The 20,165-nt window shown below is 39.5% G+C and overlaps 1 protein-coding gene across 4 annotated transcripts in view; it reads right to left on the bottom strand.

Moving 5' to 3' along the window:
- LOC107188068 overlaps positions 1-20,165 on the bottom strand; it is a 42,263-nt gene that overhangs the window by 11,711 nt on the left and 10,387 nt on the right. The gene's annotated exons all lie outside the window — the stretch shown is intronic.

Genomic DNA, 20,165 nt, shown 5'->3' with positions numbered 1-20,165 from the left:
CGACGAAACGAATCGTGAAAATAACGCCTCCATCCCCTTCCCCCGCGACTGCAACCGTCCCGCGAAAATCGCGAATTAATTCCGTAGACGGACATATTGAGATACAGAATATCCCAGGTTGAAATATACAGGGTGTCTCTAAAAGATGGGACAATCCACAACATATATATTCCCCATGCAAATACAAATCGAAAAGTCTGTTACTTCAATTTTATCGTTATTACCTCTATCCTATAGTTGGTCGCCATCTTTACGCTTGAATACGAACACGGTAACTTTCATAATGAATGTTACATTGACATTCTATTCGTTACATAGTGCAGCACACAGACAGTTCGGTTAATATGTGCAATGTTCGGGTAACTGTAAAATTTTCCCACCATAGAACAAACAGAACACTGAATGTCGATTTCAAGGTTGAAACGAAACCGTGTATCCCCTCGTTTCAGAAGGCTCGGGGACAAAGACCGGTAGCACCGGTGGCTTTCTCACAGGCGAATTACCATCCAAACTTTCCTATCGGACTAAATGATTAAAGCGGCTGACTTTCCAAGTCATTCGGAACAGTCGTTGACAAAAGGGAACGTAATAATACGGGAGGCGAAATCGCGTGGATTGCCGAGATCGATTCGCGTACCTATTTCGCTGAGTTCGGCGAACGATTTTACGGCGCGTGGCACGTGAGAAGATTGCTCAAATAAACAAGTATATACAGGGTGGTGTCTTAGGTCAGGTGGTAGAACCGGGCAAAAATTAATTCTGTAAGAAAAAATAAGTCGAGAAAAAAAAGGAATAAATTTTTTTAGCAAAATTGGATTCGATGAATCATCGAATGTGAAACGCGTGTAATTTTTACACGAGGAATTACCTTCTTCCCACGTTACACCACGATTTCGGAAGCACCCTGTACAGATTCGGGGGGATTTCGTCCGGAAGGGTTTCTTTTGTCGAATAAAAATGACGTTGGTTCCCTCGTCTACGCCACGCTTAGGGCGACCTACACGTTCGCGAAAAGAGGATTCCTGTCCCGATGAATATGAGGGCGCCAAGACCACATTCCTCCCCTTTGATGGAGCACTTTAGACCGATCGAAAGGTGTACGCGGCCGGATACCTCGTGGAAAATTTAATAAGCGTTGAAAAAGAATTGTCTGGTTCTTTCTCGTGCTTCTTTGAAAAGAAAAACTTCGTGCAATACCTAATGCGTCTAAGAACTTTTCGTTTATGGTGACCATTTAGTTCCTGCAGCCTCTTTCATCAGACGAAATCAAATATTTCTTCTGCACAGGTGAATAATTGTACTTGTTTCATAAAAAAAGTCGATCGTTGTGGTATATCTTCTGGATTGAAACTGGACATTACTATTTACACAAGATTATGAGAATTAAAAAATTTGGTTAGCGGATTACATACGTATAAGTCATTAAATAAGAGAGAAAATTAAAAAACAGGTTTGTATATGCAGAATTATTGTTTATTGAAAATTCGAGTCTTCAGTAAAAATGATAATCCAATCAGAAGTATAAACCTTTTCATCTTTCAAAAATTCAGTTCAATCAGAATCTTCGAAGAAGGTCGACAGAATCGAAAATGATCTAGCAAGTGAGATCAACAGATTCTCGGTTTTAAGCGTTGATTCCCGCGGAAATAGCCTACTTACGTGTAATTACATGTGTACTCGTCCAAAATGGATATGTGTGCGGATGACGCAGAATTGTAATGCGGTAAGCCTGCATGCGAAATGATCGGGGGCACCGGTCACGACGCTATCGGTCACCTGCGGATACCTTAAACCACGCGAAAGGTGCGTGCAGAATGGTTTTCGCGATATCAATCGGAACGCCACGACGGCGCCGCCATCCCCCGCGATGAAGTATGATAACGTACACGTTCGAGTACACGTATATTTTGTAATACGTTCGCTAATTAACACTCGTTACCGTAATGTAACGTTATTACACGCTACGGGATTTTACCCAATTAAATCTGTGTCTTCGTTATCGGGATATGGTGGTCCCGGGCAGGAGTTCGTTTGGGAGGACACCCGAGAACGACGGTGATGTGAAAAGCGCCGACAGATGTTTTAATGGGCAAACAAAGTCACGGGCGCGCTTCGGAACTGGACCAGGGAGTCGAGTTATATACGAATTCATACTTTCGTAATCAGAATTGGACGAACGTTGATTTCCTCTATGGATTTTTTGGGTGACCCCCACAGATATTACAGAAGACTCGTCAGAGTATTACGACTAAAGCATCTGTTTTATTCTTAAAGCCATTGTCAAACGAAAACAGTGCTGCGAACATGGTACAGTTATGAACATTTTCTTCCGTGCTAAATAACGTACCCGTTTCTCTCATCCTAGACTAAAAGGGTTGTTTTCATTCCCTAGACCACGGACTATTTCCTCGAGCACTCTTTCGCACATAAATTTCATGGGAATCGATCCGCGTGTACACGTCTCGAGTGACGCCTCTGTTCAGTCGTGGAATTGTTGCGGCATACGAGACCGTGATTAGGAAAATGGCAGCGGGATCGTGGTAGGCTTCCTTCCTCGTTCGAGTATTCGTTAAACGAGACAGATTTAGCAATTCGAAATTGCGGATGCCGGCTAAAATCAATATCAGTTCCAGTTCGTTTCATTTCCTGGCTGGTACGAGAGTCACAGCTTAGCTAGACTTCTTCGACCGTCTGGATCAAGGATTCGCCTGGATGGTCTTAACTGATTTTTCATTACTGATACGAGAACACGTGACCGACCAAGATTTTCCCAGAGACTGCGGCGCACTTTCCATTTGTTACGCTAACGGAAACAGAACCGTCGGCATTGCAGTTAAGTAGGACAGGCCTGAATGACGTCGGACGCTATTGCCCTTGCACGAAGGACTATTGCATGACTGAAACGGGTTTCGTGTGCTCCTCTTGAGCAATGGACCGAAGATAGACATCTACGTTTTATCAGAAAAATCGATCGAATTCTATTGTGGTTTTCTGTCTGACTTCTACGTTGGACAGAAACAGAAGATTTCGTTCGTACGAAGAAACCGTCCTCACGAAGAGTCCTACAAGTCTAAGTCGATCAAAGTCTAAAAAAGCCGAGTTTTGTTAAATAGGAGAATCATGTAAAGATTTTTCATCCAGTGTTTAAATCTTTTTGTCTAGAGAATATTCGCGATACAGAAGGTAATGTTTTTAAGAAAAATAGGAATATGTACTTGGAAATTCACCATTTAACGAAAAAAAAAAAACAAAGGATGCTGTGCAACATGTGTGCTCTAGATACCCCAACTCCAACCTACGCAGTCGCCACAAAAGTCATAAAAGAAAACATCGCATTAACTGCACCCTCGGTAATATCTTGCACGAGAGCACAAGCAACGAAACGTCTGAGCGTGTAATTATCCTGCAATAGCTGCAACTAGGGAAGAAGGTCAAACGGGGTGAGCGCATTTACATGAACTTTTCAAGTTATGTTTGTGTCCCGCGTCTATTTCCGATTCCCTACGTGTCACAAAACACTCTGGTATATGGGAACCAGGTACCGTATAAACCTCAAATTATCAAGTTTCTCTATCATCGATAGCTGTCAAAAAAAAAAAAAAAATATACGAATCCTGTGCCGTGAAACTATTCGTCGTTGAAAAGGGAGGGTCAGTGGCGGCTACGGTTCGCAATTTCCGTCTTTGAGTCGGGCGCTGCATAAAAGCGAGAAGGGGCAAACTCGAGGGCCTCGAACCTCAAAGAACTTTGCTGTTCGCGCATAATTGCGTGGTCAGTTAACGATCTGTCCTCCTTGCTACCACCTGAAAGAAAGAACGAAGAAAAAAAAGAAGAAAAAAAGATCGCGTAGAGCACGACGCAAGAACTACTCTCTCTCTCTCTCGCTCTCGGTGACTCTCCCCCAAGTAAAAATGGCGACACTTGGGTCAATCTACGCGTCGAAACTGGGTCACTTTGCTGTGGCACGCTGCCAAAGCTCTCACGTGCGAGCCCCGTCGTCCCGTGCTAGCTGCAGTTTTGAAGCTGGCAACCCACCTTCGAACAGGGACGCGGATCTAACAGGGGCAGGAAGTCAGGTGTCTGTTGGCCCATACAGAAAATTGAGCTGTACGAATTCCGGACGGATGTCGCGTACCGTTGTCATTATCTATTTTAAATCTACTTCTCTGAAATGATATATCAGTTTCATACCAAGAATTTGCGTTTATACGTCCAGTTGATATCAGGGACTTCTACCGAAACGTAAAATACCGGTATTATACCGGTATTTTCAGTTGTATCTTCGCCCTATATAATCTTATATAAGCCCTACCCTTATAGAAATCGAAAAAATACCGATATTTATTTCAGTTTTAAGTAATATATCGATTTTAGTATAGCTTTGATGGCATAATACTGGTATCAAAATCATACCGGTTTAAGTCCCTGGTTGATACAGAGATGGATCAGATGGTCGCTCTGGGAAATTATTACTTCCTCCACCTGTGATAGAAGTCACGATTTAATTTAACAGAAACTTGGAATCGAACTTTTGAAATTCAATTTTCAGCCTACGAAGATATGTTTCTTAGCGAATGAAATGGGTTAATGGAGAATTAATGTAACTGTAATGTGCAACTGAGGATGTTTTCCAATCGAGAAATGTTTATTTCCAGTTTCCGTTGATCCTCTAACACTACAACAGTACAGAGGAAACATGCTAGAACGATCCAGGGTAAAAAGTGAATTTATTTCATTTTCCCACGAAATGCAAATACGTGTCGGCGGGCATTCGACGCGGACGAAATAACAATTTTAAAAATGAAGAGGAAAATATCGTTACCGTTGAATTTGCATGAGGGACGTTGAGAGTCGACGATTTATCGGCGTCTCCACGGAAACAGAACGTAACGAAGAAACACGGTGTGCTTCGTGTGTGAACTTTCATTTCTCGTTCACCCCCTCGGTTAAATTGTAAATTACTTCCGTGGCGGAATCGTTAAAGAACGCGGCTTCAGAAGAAAAATAATCACCGGGAAAGGTAATACGGCGAGGGTAGTAGAAAAAAATCCCGTTCGAGTGATCCCTTTTCGTTCCTCTGGCGTTTCATTTACCAGACGCTTCTTTATCCCGACTTGTTTTTCGAATAAACAACAATCTCTCAAAACGGAGAAGCTTTGCAATTTTACATATCCGATCTTCCGTACGATTCGAACGAAATACAATCAAATTGAAATTTTTTGCTCCACGAGAAACTCGTAGAGGATTCAACGAACACAAAGAATTACACCTTCTTAAACGTAGACTATTTTCAATCCATTAGAATCGTCTCACCTGACCCGGAATTCATCCTGTAACTGGTACGAAATACGAAATCAATTTCTTTGTTTCTATACGAATTCTAGAGATCCAAACGTGACCTATCAACTTAAGAAACTCCTTGTTAATTCATTTCAAACACAACTCTGGGGGGCAATTGTCACGTGAGCAGTCGCATTCTTCCATGACCCCTGTGAAGTTCCTCGAAACGGAAAATCACAATTATTCCCAAAACAATTTATCCTCTAGCGTGCATCGATTAAACATTTCTTCCTTTCTGTTCTGTCGGTATTATACATCTCCGAGGTCGACATTTTTTCGTAAAGCACGCTGTATATATCGGAATGAAAAAAAAGTAGAAGGTAAGTATATAACGTTTTTGCACGTCCAATCGAGTAGAAAGACGGAGGGAGAATCGGGGACGCGGAAAAGGTCATAAAATATACAAATCCCCGGACATAGATACTTTCAGATGGCTCGATAGCTCCGATGCTTATCTGAAGCTCAAAGGGTAGCTTTTATTGTGTTCCTTCACGCGATTTAAACAGCCACTTTTCACTCATTCGTAGCTGTCGCTCTACTTTAACAACGATCGGTTTAGCCCTCGTTTATCGACGATATTCCCGACTGCTAAGTATCTTTCGTAACTTTTGCCGTAAAAACGAAACTTACGAGAATAGATAAAACAGCCATAACGTGTCTTCGAGATGAAATACTCTAGGATCACGGTCTCGTACCTACTGGCAGAGGATGGACACTAATGTAACGCTTTAATCTCAATGAAGCACTTAATCTTGAACCGCCCGGAGTAGATCGCTACAATTGGGAACCACTACTAAGAGATAACCTCGAAAGCGACAGGACTGAAATTGCTGAAGCACACCACTGGGTTGAACCAAAAGTTCGTTGGGATTTTAAAAGAAAATGCAAGTCTAAATATTAAACATTTATCTTTTCCGTTCAGTCGATAATGTATTCATAATTATTTTTAATGTCTCAGCTATTAGACAGTTAATAACAGATAGTTGTATGCTTGTAATTAACGCGACAATTTAATCATTTCCACCGATGAAATGTCCTTTCACAGTGAAATTTCCCGTTTGAAATTTTTCAAACCATTTCCGACATGTACAATCACTGACAACATCGTTTCCACACACCGCACAAACATTTTTCTTTCGAGTGACATTTTAATTCATTTGGAAGTTATAAAGCATCAGATGCTGGAAATGTACTTTCTGGTCATCCATTTTCAAATCACACGCAAGCTCGATTATCCCAATGTTTACGATGTTTTTTTTTTAAACTGAAGAGAAAAGATCAGAGGAGATATACGATTTATAGGTTACAATGCGGTAATTGCAAAATATTAGGTTTTGTTTATCAGAAGATAAACAGAACGAACTTTTCATTCAAACCAATACATTATTGCACCAAATTGGTACCGATATAACCGACCAAAGTGTTGTATAAGTATAAACAATGAAAATATTACGTACTTGAAGATTCCGAATGCAATGCGCAGGACATAAAGAAAAGTAGACGTCTTGCATTGGTAATAGCTTCTATTCCCCGAAGAGAAATGGCGGAATGACAAACCGAACGTTAGATTTACACAGCGTGGCGTTCTCCCTTCGGAATGGCCGTTGCTAACCGACACCCGTGTATGATTTAAGGGACTCGAAGGAGATGAAAAATTCCGCCGTTAGTAAGATCACCAGGGCCACTTAGCATCCTGACCGTTTGGCGTCTATGACTACGCGATGAATTTTCAACTGGATCGATAGGAGGGTTAAACCTTCGCCAAGCGAAAGCTGGGTGAGGAATCACCCCAATCGTGATGTCACTCATCGTTGCAGATTCCCTTAATTTTACAAGAAAAGCTTCCCGATGCAGTAATCACGAAAAGTTTGAGCATCGTTGCAAATTAGCGCGTGGCAGAAGATCACGTGCCAGAAACCACCGTCTTAACTCACAGTTTACTTGTCTGTGGAAACAAATGGATCGGATAACGTGGTCCATAAACGACTATAAATTCTGCTAAACGAAGCTTTCTGTAAGCTGAATTTTTCTCCTAAGAGATCCAAGATGAGTGTTTGTCATTTTAATTCTGGAAAGTTTTTACGGTATACAGAGGAGTTTATAATATGTGGGAGTTTATTGTGGATTACCTACTGGTGCACCTAATTCGTGATGATTCCTGTTTGATTTTATCTTCCTGTAATTCTTCCTTGTTTTTATTTATTCGCCTGAAGATTATTGAATATAATATATGGATCAAATTGAAACAAGCCGCTTAAAATAATTCTCTGCCCATCTTTAATAATTAGGTTATAAGATCGATATATTTGTATAAACTGTCCAACAAGCTGATAAATGAGGAAAGGAGGACTATACATATATATGTGTATATCAATATCAGTAGGACAGCACTGTAATACTGATGTATCTTCACGAGGATATGACGTTAATTGATAAATGGTCTGTTGAAATCGGTAAGGCAGCGTTACGTTGATATGGCAGTGTCGATATAACAACGTTAATATGTCTATGCGCTGACATTGACATTATCTGTTTAGGGCTATTCGTAAACACCTTAATGAAGTCGTGGTTAGAGTGTATACAGAGTGTTCCATAAAAAACATCCTCTTAACTCTCGCAGAAGGTTAAATTTATTGATAGAGAAGATAAAGTGGAAGAAGTTATATTCTATCAACATAGTTAAAAAATGTATATTAACCAAGTAAATGTCGTCGAAGAACTTATTATTATCCACTTCTAATCATTAATATGACACTAATCTGACAATTGTCCTTGAAATAAAATCTATGATTGTTTCTAATTTATTATTCCTATGGGAAGATCCTTCAATCGTCTCGCGTCGCTTTAGATAGATTACAATACAGAACACCGTCTGTTTCCATTAAAATGAAGGGGGCTTACAAACTAATCCATAAAACGTCTCCACTAAGTAAGGATTCATCCGATAACATCGAACATCCTCTTCGAAGCCGTACTACCATTCACTTAATCCACTCTTTCTTATGAATAATAAATTTAAAGCAAACCTAGGTGTTAATTTCGTGCAGATAACTCGACCTATCAAGTGCTTTTTTTTTTTTAAAAAAATCTCTGCTTTCCCGTTATTTTTTCCGCCGATAACGAATGTTCGCGTCGATGCATCGAGTGTAGCTTCTGTTTGACACTTCTGATAAAGGACAGCCGCGATTGCAGATAACAGTACGTCGGCCGGATGGCGTGTGCTCGTTTCGAAAATTTCTCGATAGTGCTGCAGAGCGGAACATTTAATTGTAAGTGTTTAAACAAAACATTTCGTTTTGCATTAGACTCGATAAGATTTTATTGCTAGTAAATTATACATTTTAAACAGAGCTACCTTAATAAATCGCAGAGAATATTAAAGTATTAAACGATATTACAATAGAACGCCGACAGGAGGTCACATACTGTACAACGGGAATGCATAAATGAACTAATAAACCAATATCGTCGAATACATAATGTACATTTTCTGGGGCACTCTAACTAAAAAGACCCATAAAGTCGAAAATTTGGCTACTATCCGAACACGACCATCGTTGCTAAATAAGCTCCAGACTCTCGTACCCTGAAGTTCGATCACGCAGGCTGAGTCACCCGCCCCCGTCAACAATCCACTAAAACAACGGGGAACAGACCTCAATTCGAAACTCCAATATCAACGAAATAAAACACTCGGTGTTACGACTCGACAGGCCCGAAAATTCAATCTCATCAAGGTCGACGAAACGAAATATCGATTACCGGGGTATAGCTTGAACCTCTTAAAACGGGAGGTCGAATCGTCGTCGTCCCCGTTAGGTTAACAAATCCCGGTGTCTCGATGATTAACTCTGGTTATTTTTACGAGGCCGCGGGAATGAGGTGTCGTGCTTAACGGCGATGGTGGTTTCACGAAGATCGATTTCCACCGACGGTTTAACCCCGATCGACGTGGAACTCTGACGCCCGCACGACCCAGTCGCCCCGGCAACTCGTGTGAAAAGTCGCATAATGACTATAATGGGAGGGTGGGAGGAAGGGGGTTGAAGGGGGAAAAAAGGTGAGGGCAGCGTTCACAACCGTTGCGTGAGGTCGATATATGTATAAGTATCGCCTCGTGTTACAGTCACGGCACGCAACCACCCGAAGCAACCCCCTTTCACGGAAGGTGGCAGCTGCACCCTTACACGCGGAAGACATTTTCACCTCTCACGTCGCGCCACGTGGATTCGCAAATTGACGTCTTCTTCCGACGTGTCTTAAACCCTTCGGACGACGATGTGTCGAGGCCTATTTTCACCCAGGATTTCAGAAACTTCATACATCGTTTCCGGCTTAACAGAAACTAACTGAAGCGTACAGTTATTTGTATTGGGTTTTCGTAAGATCTACATATTTTCAAGAAATCCATTTTAAAACGTATTTCTGGGTGGATGAGTAAGAGTCTATCTGGAGCCTGGCTAGCAAATTCGATCATGAAAAATGTCTGCCTTCTGAGAGTGAACGTGTTCATTGTTGAACTCATCGCCACCCTCTTAAAGACAAGACTTTAGCTAATAATTGGAATCTTTAGGAGCCTTGCTGTTTAGTTTTATGACCATCAAGTATGTTTTGTTTCTTCTTTTTTTAATATTCCGCGATACAAAAGTGAAACCTTGAATCAGAATGAAGAAAGGGGTTTTATTAACCCTTTTAGTACTATGGATATGTCGGGGAACAAAAACTAGTTCCACCCTCTTCGAACGAATTGTAAGATTCTCATTTTTATGACGAGCCAAGTTAAATTTTTACGATGAGTGATGAGATTTGTATTAAGAATGTTTCGCGGACTCATGTTTGATAGCCAACGATGTCGGGCAAACTCGTCTTTTCGTTCAGACAATTTCCTGGAAACGAACGGAGAAACTGGTCGTAGATAACGTCGATGAGTTTACAGAGTCTCTTTAACGAGCTTGCAGATAGCCTTACGGAGTATATGGTATTCGATTACTGTTAATGGATCCCGGGCAGATAAGAAGATTTCAAACTCGAGCCTCATCGATTATCTAAATAAAGTGTCACGGCGCCGTATAGCCTCGCGACTGTAGAAAAATCGCTTTATGGACTCGTCGGGGTGAAACACTTCGCCGCCCCGGAATAGCTTTCAGAGCTCCGGTTCCACGTGGTATGTATTAGCGACTTCCTATCCTAGTATTGAAAATAAATTTTTACCCCGTGTAAATTCGTACCGAAGGAGACTTACTTTTACAGACGGACTAAACTATGAGGTTATGGCGCTAGCTTTATCGGTGCATGAATCAATGGAGCCACTATACTGTGATTAATAATGATAAAGTAGGTCCTAAAATACCAATGTTTCAGATTATTATATCAACATAACATTTCTATACGTTCTCTTATTAAAAAAAGTGAAAGATTCTATAAATTTTGACGTCAAACTGTGGATCTATTAAATTCAAAACCCATTACCGCCCTTTTCTCACTTCAAAATGGCGGACCTAACCTAGACAAATATCACCGAAACAGGCTTTTGATTTCTCGAGCAATAAAGAATAAATTTAAAAAAGTAGAGTGAATTTAATATTGGTGCACTTACTGGTTAAGTTGTATATACACCTGGTGTATTTATTTCAAACTTGTCGTTCACTACACATAATTGATAATTGATGAATACTGACCCTGCGGGATACACTCCGATGAAACGCAATATTTCGTAGTTTGATAAATGACTTTCATCGCCGTATCGGATTTTCATTTTTTATTCGCATGCTCGAGCATACCATTAGGCACGGCGTTTGCGGCAAATTTTATGCAACAGTTAGTTGCGGTTATTGCGGCCTGGCTGGTAGTACACACATTCGCGTGGTTTCATCAGGCAGTATTGACCTTTTGTACACATAAATCGAAACTCGATATCGAAGTTATAATTCATAATGGCGGTCCGCAGCGATAGGCCAATGAAAATTCAAGCATCCACCGAATTGAACGAAACAATGGATGGAACGATAATTTTACGCTATTGCTGAATCCTCTGTTTGGTACCTCGGTATTATTAGTAACTTCATTACAGCTTTATGTTTGCAATTATTTAATTGAAATATTATCTTCGGACATTGCATAAATATCTATTATTTCAACGAACTTTTCAGGTTTCCTAGTAGACCAGGGTTTCAGTACATTTACTTTGCATCTTAATTAAATAAAACCTGTTATCCATAATGTACTGTATAGAGTACTATATTTAATTTGAAATGAATAAATGTCGAACGACAAGTAAAATATTCTAAAACTATTCATGGGTTTCTTCAGACCCCAGCTCATCAGTTAATAATGGATTTGTAAGTGTGTCTCGTGCAGAAAACTCGAACCTGTTAGACATTGTATAATGGAATAACTACAGTCGGTACTGAATTCTTTCCCCATTTAAAACCAGAATTTTCTACGACACGTCTGTTCTCCTGGACCTACAACGCTGAATATTTTAACCACCTCGTTGTCCAAGATCGATGACGTCATAAATTATTAACGTAATTATTTCGGGCCACGGTTTCACGCCTCGAAAGGCCGTGCCTCCTCTGAATAATTCGCGACGAGTCGAGACCCTATCTCCCGTTTTTCGCGAACTGTTCGTTCTGTTTTCCTAACAAAAAAAAAAAACAATTAAACAAAAAGAACGCCCTTTCAATGGTTGGTGAATATTTTCACGGGCGAGACATTAAAAAGCAACCAGGCTTTGAAAGCGGCGCACTCGATGACACTTCCTTTCACCAACGGCCCGGTGGGTGTCTACGTGCTTTGTGGGGGTGAGAATTTTTCAGAGCGACTCCGTGGACCCGAATTTCTTCGAGTTCACGACAAAGGAACCGTTTATTCGCCTTATTGTCGTGTGAGCCAAGGGGAAAAATTGAAGAAATGAGACCACGAATTTCGTGGTTTTTATTATAATTTACGGCAATTCACAAGATTGGTTTGTCTTACAATTAGAGAAATTCTTTTATTTCCAATTTCTAGGAAAGCATGAAAAAGTATTTGTACAATGGTTGCGTCTGTTGCTATTGTCATATATGTCGATACGGTATTAAGCACATTATTTTATTGGGTAATAAATATATAATGAGTTTCATGTTTGAAACGAGAATTACCACAACTGAAAATTCGTCTGGTTATTGTCATTTGGTCGTTAAACCAATCTGGATTTAGTTCTGTCGTGTACTTATAAAGTAGAACGTCGGTTACCCGAATGTCGATTATTGGAAATGTCAATCACTCAAAATACTGTGTATCGGGTCACTGTGAGTCACAAATGTTTTGCAGTGCATTATGCAACGCTTTAATTGAGAATACAAAAAATAATCAGGAATCAAATATTGGCTTCGGGTCAAAGTGACCCGAATAGTGCGCTTACACCTTGCATTGAATCGATTAATTATTTTTCGAGTTATTTTACACGCCAGTTTGAAAAACATGGCTCCGAGAAAACCGCGTTTGAAATTTCACAAATATTATATTAATATTCCGTGCACCGTTTGCTTCAATAATCGTGTAGCACAATCATTTTCAAGAATTTAAAAATAAAAGAACATTTTAGCAATACGTTATTGACTATAAAGGTACTGCAAAAGTGCGAAAAGAATAATTTTTCTATTTTGTTTCACCGTTGCACTGGTCTTGAGTAGATTGAATTTAAACACAGCGATTACAAAATTAGCCGTGGCCTGTGTCGAGCACACGCCCCACACGTGTCAAGTCTGACAGACGTCGTCGCTTATCAAACAGCAGACAAGCCTTTACTCAGCTTTGGGGAACGATAATTTCGGATTAGGGAGGGAGGGCTCGGTTCAGAAAACGAGTCTCGATAATCCAATTTCCGCGTTACAATTCGCTAATTTTACCAAGCTCACGACCGAGCTGTTTTCGTGACAGATTTCCGGCCGGTCTCGCTTTGTCCGCATTATTATCGGATCTGATTGTTATGTCGGTGACGTGACTTGCGCAGTGTATTTGCAAATGGAAATGAAAAGACTGTGCTTGGCTCTGGTCGTTGGAAATTCATCACGATCGCTTTTCTAATGTAATGAAACGGAAAAAGAAGGGGACGATCGAAAACAGGGATTGATCAAGAACAAGGGAAACGATCGAGAACAAGGGAAACGATCGAGAACAAGGGAAACGATCGAGAGCAAGGGAAACGATCGAGAGCAAGGGAAACGATCGAGAGCAAGGGAAACGATCGAGAGCAAGGGAAACGATCGAGAGCAAGGGAAACGATCGAGAGCAAGGGAAACGATCGAGAGCAAGGGAAACGATCGAGAGCAAGGGAAACAATCGAGAGCAAAGGAAACGATCGAGAGCAAGGGAACGATCGAGAACAAAGGAAACGATCGAGAAAAGAACCACCGAAATTCTACTTCGGTTGACAAAACAAGGGAAGGAAAAAGTTCCCTTCTTTTTTTTGTTCTATCGAAGGAAGAAATATTCAGGAGATCGTACGGGAAAATAGCGTTAGGTTTAGCAATTCGTTGTGTCGCGATCGCGATCGTTCCCTTTTCTTTAATCCCGCAAGGATCACGTTTCTCGCCGTAAATTGCCGGCGAGTTAGTGTCAGCGTTGCCTCGCACGACACAGGACGACGTGTGGGGCAAAAGTTGAACGAGAAATCAGCTACAAAATCATGCAGATATACGTATAACAGCCGGGGAAAGGTGTATATGATAGATCGTGATTTTTCGATAGAGGTTTCGTAGTTTTTACGTTATCAACGTAGTTATCTTACGCGACGAAACACAGCGACTGAATACTAGTATTTACATACTCAGATTTTTCGAGATAACTTTATACGAAGAAGTAGCACATTATATGTATATAAACTACACTATTTAGTACTTCATGAGTAGACTGCGGATTTTTATGCATAATAACATTTTATAAAATATTTCGTAAAGATAAGAGCAAAAGTAGGTATTTCTTGGTCTCTAAAGTATCTTATTGGATTAAGAATAAAATGCAGATCACGTTGCATTTGATGGAACTTTTAATCTTTTATTGTATCTATATGTAAAATCCGTAGTCTAATAATGACCTTAAAGTGATATAATTTCAGAGTCGAGTAAAAGTGACAAAATTTCAATTTTCATGAGGTTTAAGAAAGTTCCTATTATCGTTCGCTTACACAGGCAAATTCCGTAGAAAAATTCATTAGGAACATAGCTGACATACTCCTCGCCTATATTAATTTTTGTAGTTTTCAATCGATCCCATAGTCCTGAACAAGACGATTACAGCCTTATCTAACACATTATGCAAGAATCACATTACATTAGGTCACGTAACTTTAACTAAAATAATTTTGTACTTTCCCAACGAATAATAATCTATCCTTGAAACTTTCGGTATTGTACCATATTAAATGATAAAAGAGAAATTTTCATAATAATTCTTCCGTTCGTATTAAATTTTAAGTAAAGACGACACGAAGGATCTATTTCAATGGATCGATGAGAAACGCTCAAAAAATCTGCAGTTAGGCCAGAATGTGTGTTTCAGGGGGGAGACGGTATTAAATCAGACTTTCGACGACGTGGCCCGATCGAAAATGAAAATGGATCGTGGCAAGCAGATACAATTAGCGGGGGAAATTGGCTGCGCTCTCGATAACGCCGTTACAACACCAGAAAATTCATTCGACTTTATATTCTTGTAAAACTAATACCCGAATGGAATGAAACTAAATTGAAATGCAAATTTTCTGTAATAATTTTCCACGCGAACCGTCCTCGACGGAATTTTACGTTTATTCCGAACGTATGAACAGAAAAAAAAAAGATGAAAGGATTCGCAAATGTACCCTGCGATTGTTGTGCTCAACCTTCATCGAAAAGTTTAATTAATATAGGCACCAATTGTGCTCTTTTCTGCTATGAATATATAAATATCGAGATATTCAAATCATAAACTCTTTCTAGAACAAAGATATGGATATACGATGCAAAATAATAAATGTGACGATTATTAAGTCCTCCTCTAAAAGATTAAAATAATACAACTCTTACGGATAGTTCGCGCAAACACGTGTCTTGATCATATTTTACTGTCGGTATTAAATTAATATGGAAATTGTTATAACATAAAACTACGACCAAAAAGTAAGGTTAGCTTTTGGGCCAAATTCACCTTAATAGTAAATACACAAGAATTAATATATTAACCCTTTGATGTTTGATGACGTACTAGTACGTATTTTTTAAATAAGAACTAGAATAGTAAAAAAAGGGAAATATCGCCTTTTCCTATATATGTATAAAGTCTGACAAACAAAAGGAAAGTAGTCTAAATATTTTTAGAACACCTGAAGTTGTATATTTGCAACCACAAAAACCCTCCCGCCAGTAAAGTGTTACTAACATTCGCTAAAATTCTATATACAGAGTGAACAAATAGAAAATACCACCTTGAATATCACCGTATGTATTTTGGAACTGTTTCAACCAAATGTTTCAGATAACACTGGATAACACCTGTTCCGCAGGAAACTCATTACGACCACGCGATGGCCTCTCTCATACCAAGTACATAATACTCGATAAATGTTTCCTTATTTCCTAGTTCCATCGATTCACTGTACAAACTAATAATTTTCAATTTTACATCCGAAAACAAATAATATATAAAAAAAAATCAAATTGTATCTAACGTGTCCCTTAAAATGCTACACAATTCATGAAAACATTTTCTGATACAACCAATAGGGAACGAGTTATTTTAGATAGTGATTCTTGTTGACTCACCCTGTATATTATACACGCTGCGAGCAAAATCATCGCGCGATTCCGTGGGAACCGATAGACTTTATCGACTCGTTTGCAGCCGGGTTATATCGCGGAATTGGCGAACGATCTCGATTGATTAAGTTACAATAATTTCGGGGTCGACCCGTCATTTGTTTGTTATCACCTCGAATTCAAAACTAGTTCAAGTCTAGCACAGAAGGCAGCGGCGGCGAGCGCAGAGGCCACGAGCTGCTCGGCACGAAGTTAGCTGCACGTGAGTCCGCAGTGCAGACTGCAGTGTGTGCCTTTACGTCTGTTGTTCGGATCGTTCACCCTCTAACAAGCGGCAAACAAGAGCCGGCGCCCCGTTTCGGACATGCTCGACGAAATTAGTCACGGGACGGGATAAGAACCGAACACAGTTGCCCATAAAACACACCGGGCGTGGACGTCGAATTTTGTTAACTCTCTGACTGGCCTAAATTATTTTTTGTTGTTTTAAAGATTTCTCATCTGAACATCCAGAATGAGAAAATAAGAATTACTATCTAAAATCATTTATTACCTATTAGTTGTATCAAAAAACGTTTTAATTAATTATATAGTATTTTCAGGGATGAATCGGATGGATACAATTTGATTTCATTATATTTCTTTTTTTTCGACGTCAAGGTCACCTAGAGTTTTTTCAAGATCAATGCATCTTTTTGTTAATACCACCATGCTATAGGTAGTTGAATTTGTCCTTCTATTGGCAATAATGTTTAGATTTCTCAAAATAGGTTTGTGACTTTAAGGTCACACTTGAGCGGTAATGCATTTGCAAATAAGCAGCCATATTTTGAAAGTTTCCAGTTACATTAGGTCAGCTGTGGGTGAAAGTATTCCCAGTTGCTTGATAATGGTAAAACTGGTATATGACTTCGAAGTTGCACTGAGCAGTAGAGGCTTAAACTGACATTGTTGAAATATTATTTTCTGAAGGTAACACTTTTTAATGTATTATCTGGTCATCTGGTCTGGCTTTAGACGGTCTCATTCTACTTTGTTCTACTCTCTCAGGTCTTATTTTGAAAGATTTCCGGAGTAATTTTTATTGTCTGCCTAGGACGGGAACATTCTCCTTTTAGCTTTTGATATTTTGATATAAAATTTTACGGTGAAACAATTATTATTGAAGTTATTTAGATAATAATGTTCTAGTATGCTGCTTGTTGATCTTCGTTATTGATCGAATTCCGTCGATCAAATATGATTTTGATACGGAAAATTACAAAAAAAATATAATTATAAAATTAAAATTCAGCCCATCAGTTTAATTTCGAATCAAATAAAATAAGCGAAAAATTCCATTGGTTAAATGTTACAATGTAAGGCTAGCCTCACATAATCAGATTCAGTTTATTATCTTATAGAAACGTAAAACTTTAGCATCAGTGATATTAATGCTCTGGTTAGGACGAATGTGTTCTACTTTATGACATCCACGGTATACTTTTGCATTCTTTCAGAGTTTTAATGCGCAGTTCGCGAGTATCGGGACTGTTGATAGTCTGACTAGAGCGATCATGTTCTACTTTAATACGTTTACTTCGGAGCGTTCAATGCTGCTCGAAGGAGTTTCAGGGTCGAACTTTCGGTAGTCTGACGCAGACCTTCATATTCTACTTCAACGCGTTCTGCCCAATCCACCTTGTTCTAACTAAAAGAACTTCAAACTGAAAACTTCGTCGTAAGTCAGACAAGTTGCCTCAGATTGAGACATAAATATTCTACTATGAAAATTTAATCTCTAATTATTAGTCCCATGTGCATAACTAATCAAACAACTTTCATTCACTCGACGATCTTCCGGTTCTATGTTTTTTTAACATTCAACGAACGAAGTTTTCAATGAATTTCACTACGCCTGCATTTGATTAAATCTGAATAAATATTAAATTAAAATAAAATATCTTACCCTTGCATCGAGCCACGAGAGATTTCAATCTAAACGATCAATCTTACGATCATTTCGATATTAATATTTCATTATTAGCGTTATAATAAAATGGATATGCAACTAAAGGAATTAAAATGAAATACACTTTTACAGAATTTTAGATTCTAACTGTATGTAAAGAGATTCGTATCAAGATGGCGACGGCGGCCATCGAGATACGAACACGGTAAGCTCTGCTGCTATTTTCTTTCTCGTTTTAATTACTCCCCATGGAGGAAATTATAATTTAATGTAATCGTTGGTTTCATCTGTCGCGACGGGTTCATTAGAATAGCTCGACTCGCGTCGATTAAACCGGATCTTACGAAACTTTCCCAACTAATCCGTCGTTTCCCACGTTGGGAAAGCGGTCGACCGACCGTTTCGCAATTTCGTGGCTCTACCATAAAGGGACTGGAATTATGCGGGACAAGTTTTAACCGTGAGCTGGGAACGTTACGATGAAAAAAAAAAAGTACATCCTCCAAGACGCGTAGACTCTCTGGAGAAATCTTTTCATCCCGGGTTTCCTTCGTTTTGGATTTTATTACAGTTAGTATTCAACGTTCATTCGAGGTGCCTATGTAGATTCATGGTGGACACGTCAGAGTTTATTTGCGTTCCATTGGAGGTTTCTTCGCGTTTCGCGTCGCGACAATATCGATTTCGAATATTATAGAACATATTTCTGATATCGGTGTGCTTCTTTTTTGCTTTTCGTTTCTTCGTACCGTTTCGTACAACATCTGAGAAAAGTCAATAACACATACTCCTTCCTTTTGATTTCTTTTTTTTTTACCAGTTATCTGTCGAAGGAACGATTTTCCATAGGTGAAAATAGGCGTTCCAATGTGTGTTTCACTGCTTTCTTTTTTACTCGATTCAACGTTTCTATTCAGAACTTCTTGTGTGCAGTAAACACTTTTGCTAGGATCTGTTCATCAAAATATAATCTAACCTAACCTATATTCTCATATTTATTAAATAAAAACAAGCGATTTAAAAAAAAAAGAAAATGTCTACAGTTAAAAAAAAAAATATCTAAAAACTCCTACCGCTTGATAAAATTGATTTTTTTAATCCGGACACTAAAGTATTCAAGACTAAAATCTACCGAGAAATAGAACGTTCCAAACCTTAAACTAAATACAATTCCGATAAACTCATTACATATGTATAATGTAATTTTTTTGTAAATTAATGGGCTTTATCCCGTGGAAATAAATATTATTATTAATAAATTTATTTCAAATACTGAAATAAATGTTAAACCGAATGTTAATATGGCATAAATTTCAGTAATTCCGAAACCAATTGGTAAGAGGTCTTTCCCTTACATAACTTTTTCCCCTAGCGGAAGCCGAGTTTCCTCGCGGGGGTAAAACCGTGGTCGCCGTCTCCTCGATCATAAGAGATTTATTTTCGGGCAAGGAACTCCAGCGTGGTACTTACTTAATTACCACGAGCGGCCCCCGCTTTTGTGCGAGTCGCATGTGTTACTCGCCGCGGCGAACCGCAACTCTTACCAAGCAACCCGCAACGTAATTAGAACAAACCCTAAGGCAGCCCCCGGTTTTAAAGTGTCTGCGATGGTTCTTATGCATCGACGGGGGACACGGCCGTTCTGATCTGGGTGGTTGGAAACGGGCACTAACCGCCACCACCCAGCAATTAAATGCTATTTACACGATAGTGCCGCTTCGACTGCGATTCTCTCGTTACAGTTTATTTGACTGCACACGCATTGTTCGTCTTCCCGTTCTCTCTAGACAAAATGCTCGACTTCCAGTAAAATTTTCATGTAAGTCAGACGGTATTATTGCGTCGTTCGTGCCTTGGCTACGGAACTCCAGCCATTGTTTCCGTTCGCGGTCGAAACTTGACAAATGCACGAATCTTCCACGCTCCATTTCCCGTAGGTCCGCAAAATGCAAATACGAAACGGGGAATCGGTTTCTTGCGGGCAACGCCTGAATGAAATGTCTCCTACGCCACACACACCCCTTCCCCACCTCCCGCCATTGTGTCGAATATTTCGCGATATGTTCGAAACATGTTTCAAAAATTGGATGGGACGA

This window comes from Dufourea novaeangliae, unplaced genomic scaffold (genome assembly GCF_001272555.1).
Source record: "Dufourea novaeangliae isolate 0120121106 unplaced genomic scaffold, ASM127255v1 scaffold109, whole genome shotgun sequence".
Lineage (NCBI taxonomy): Eukaryota > Metazoa > Arthropoda > Insecta > Hymenoptera > Halictidae > Dufourea > Dufourea novaeangliae.
This window is presented reverse-complemented; position numbering and strand designations above follow the sequence as displayed.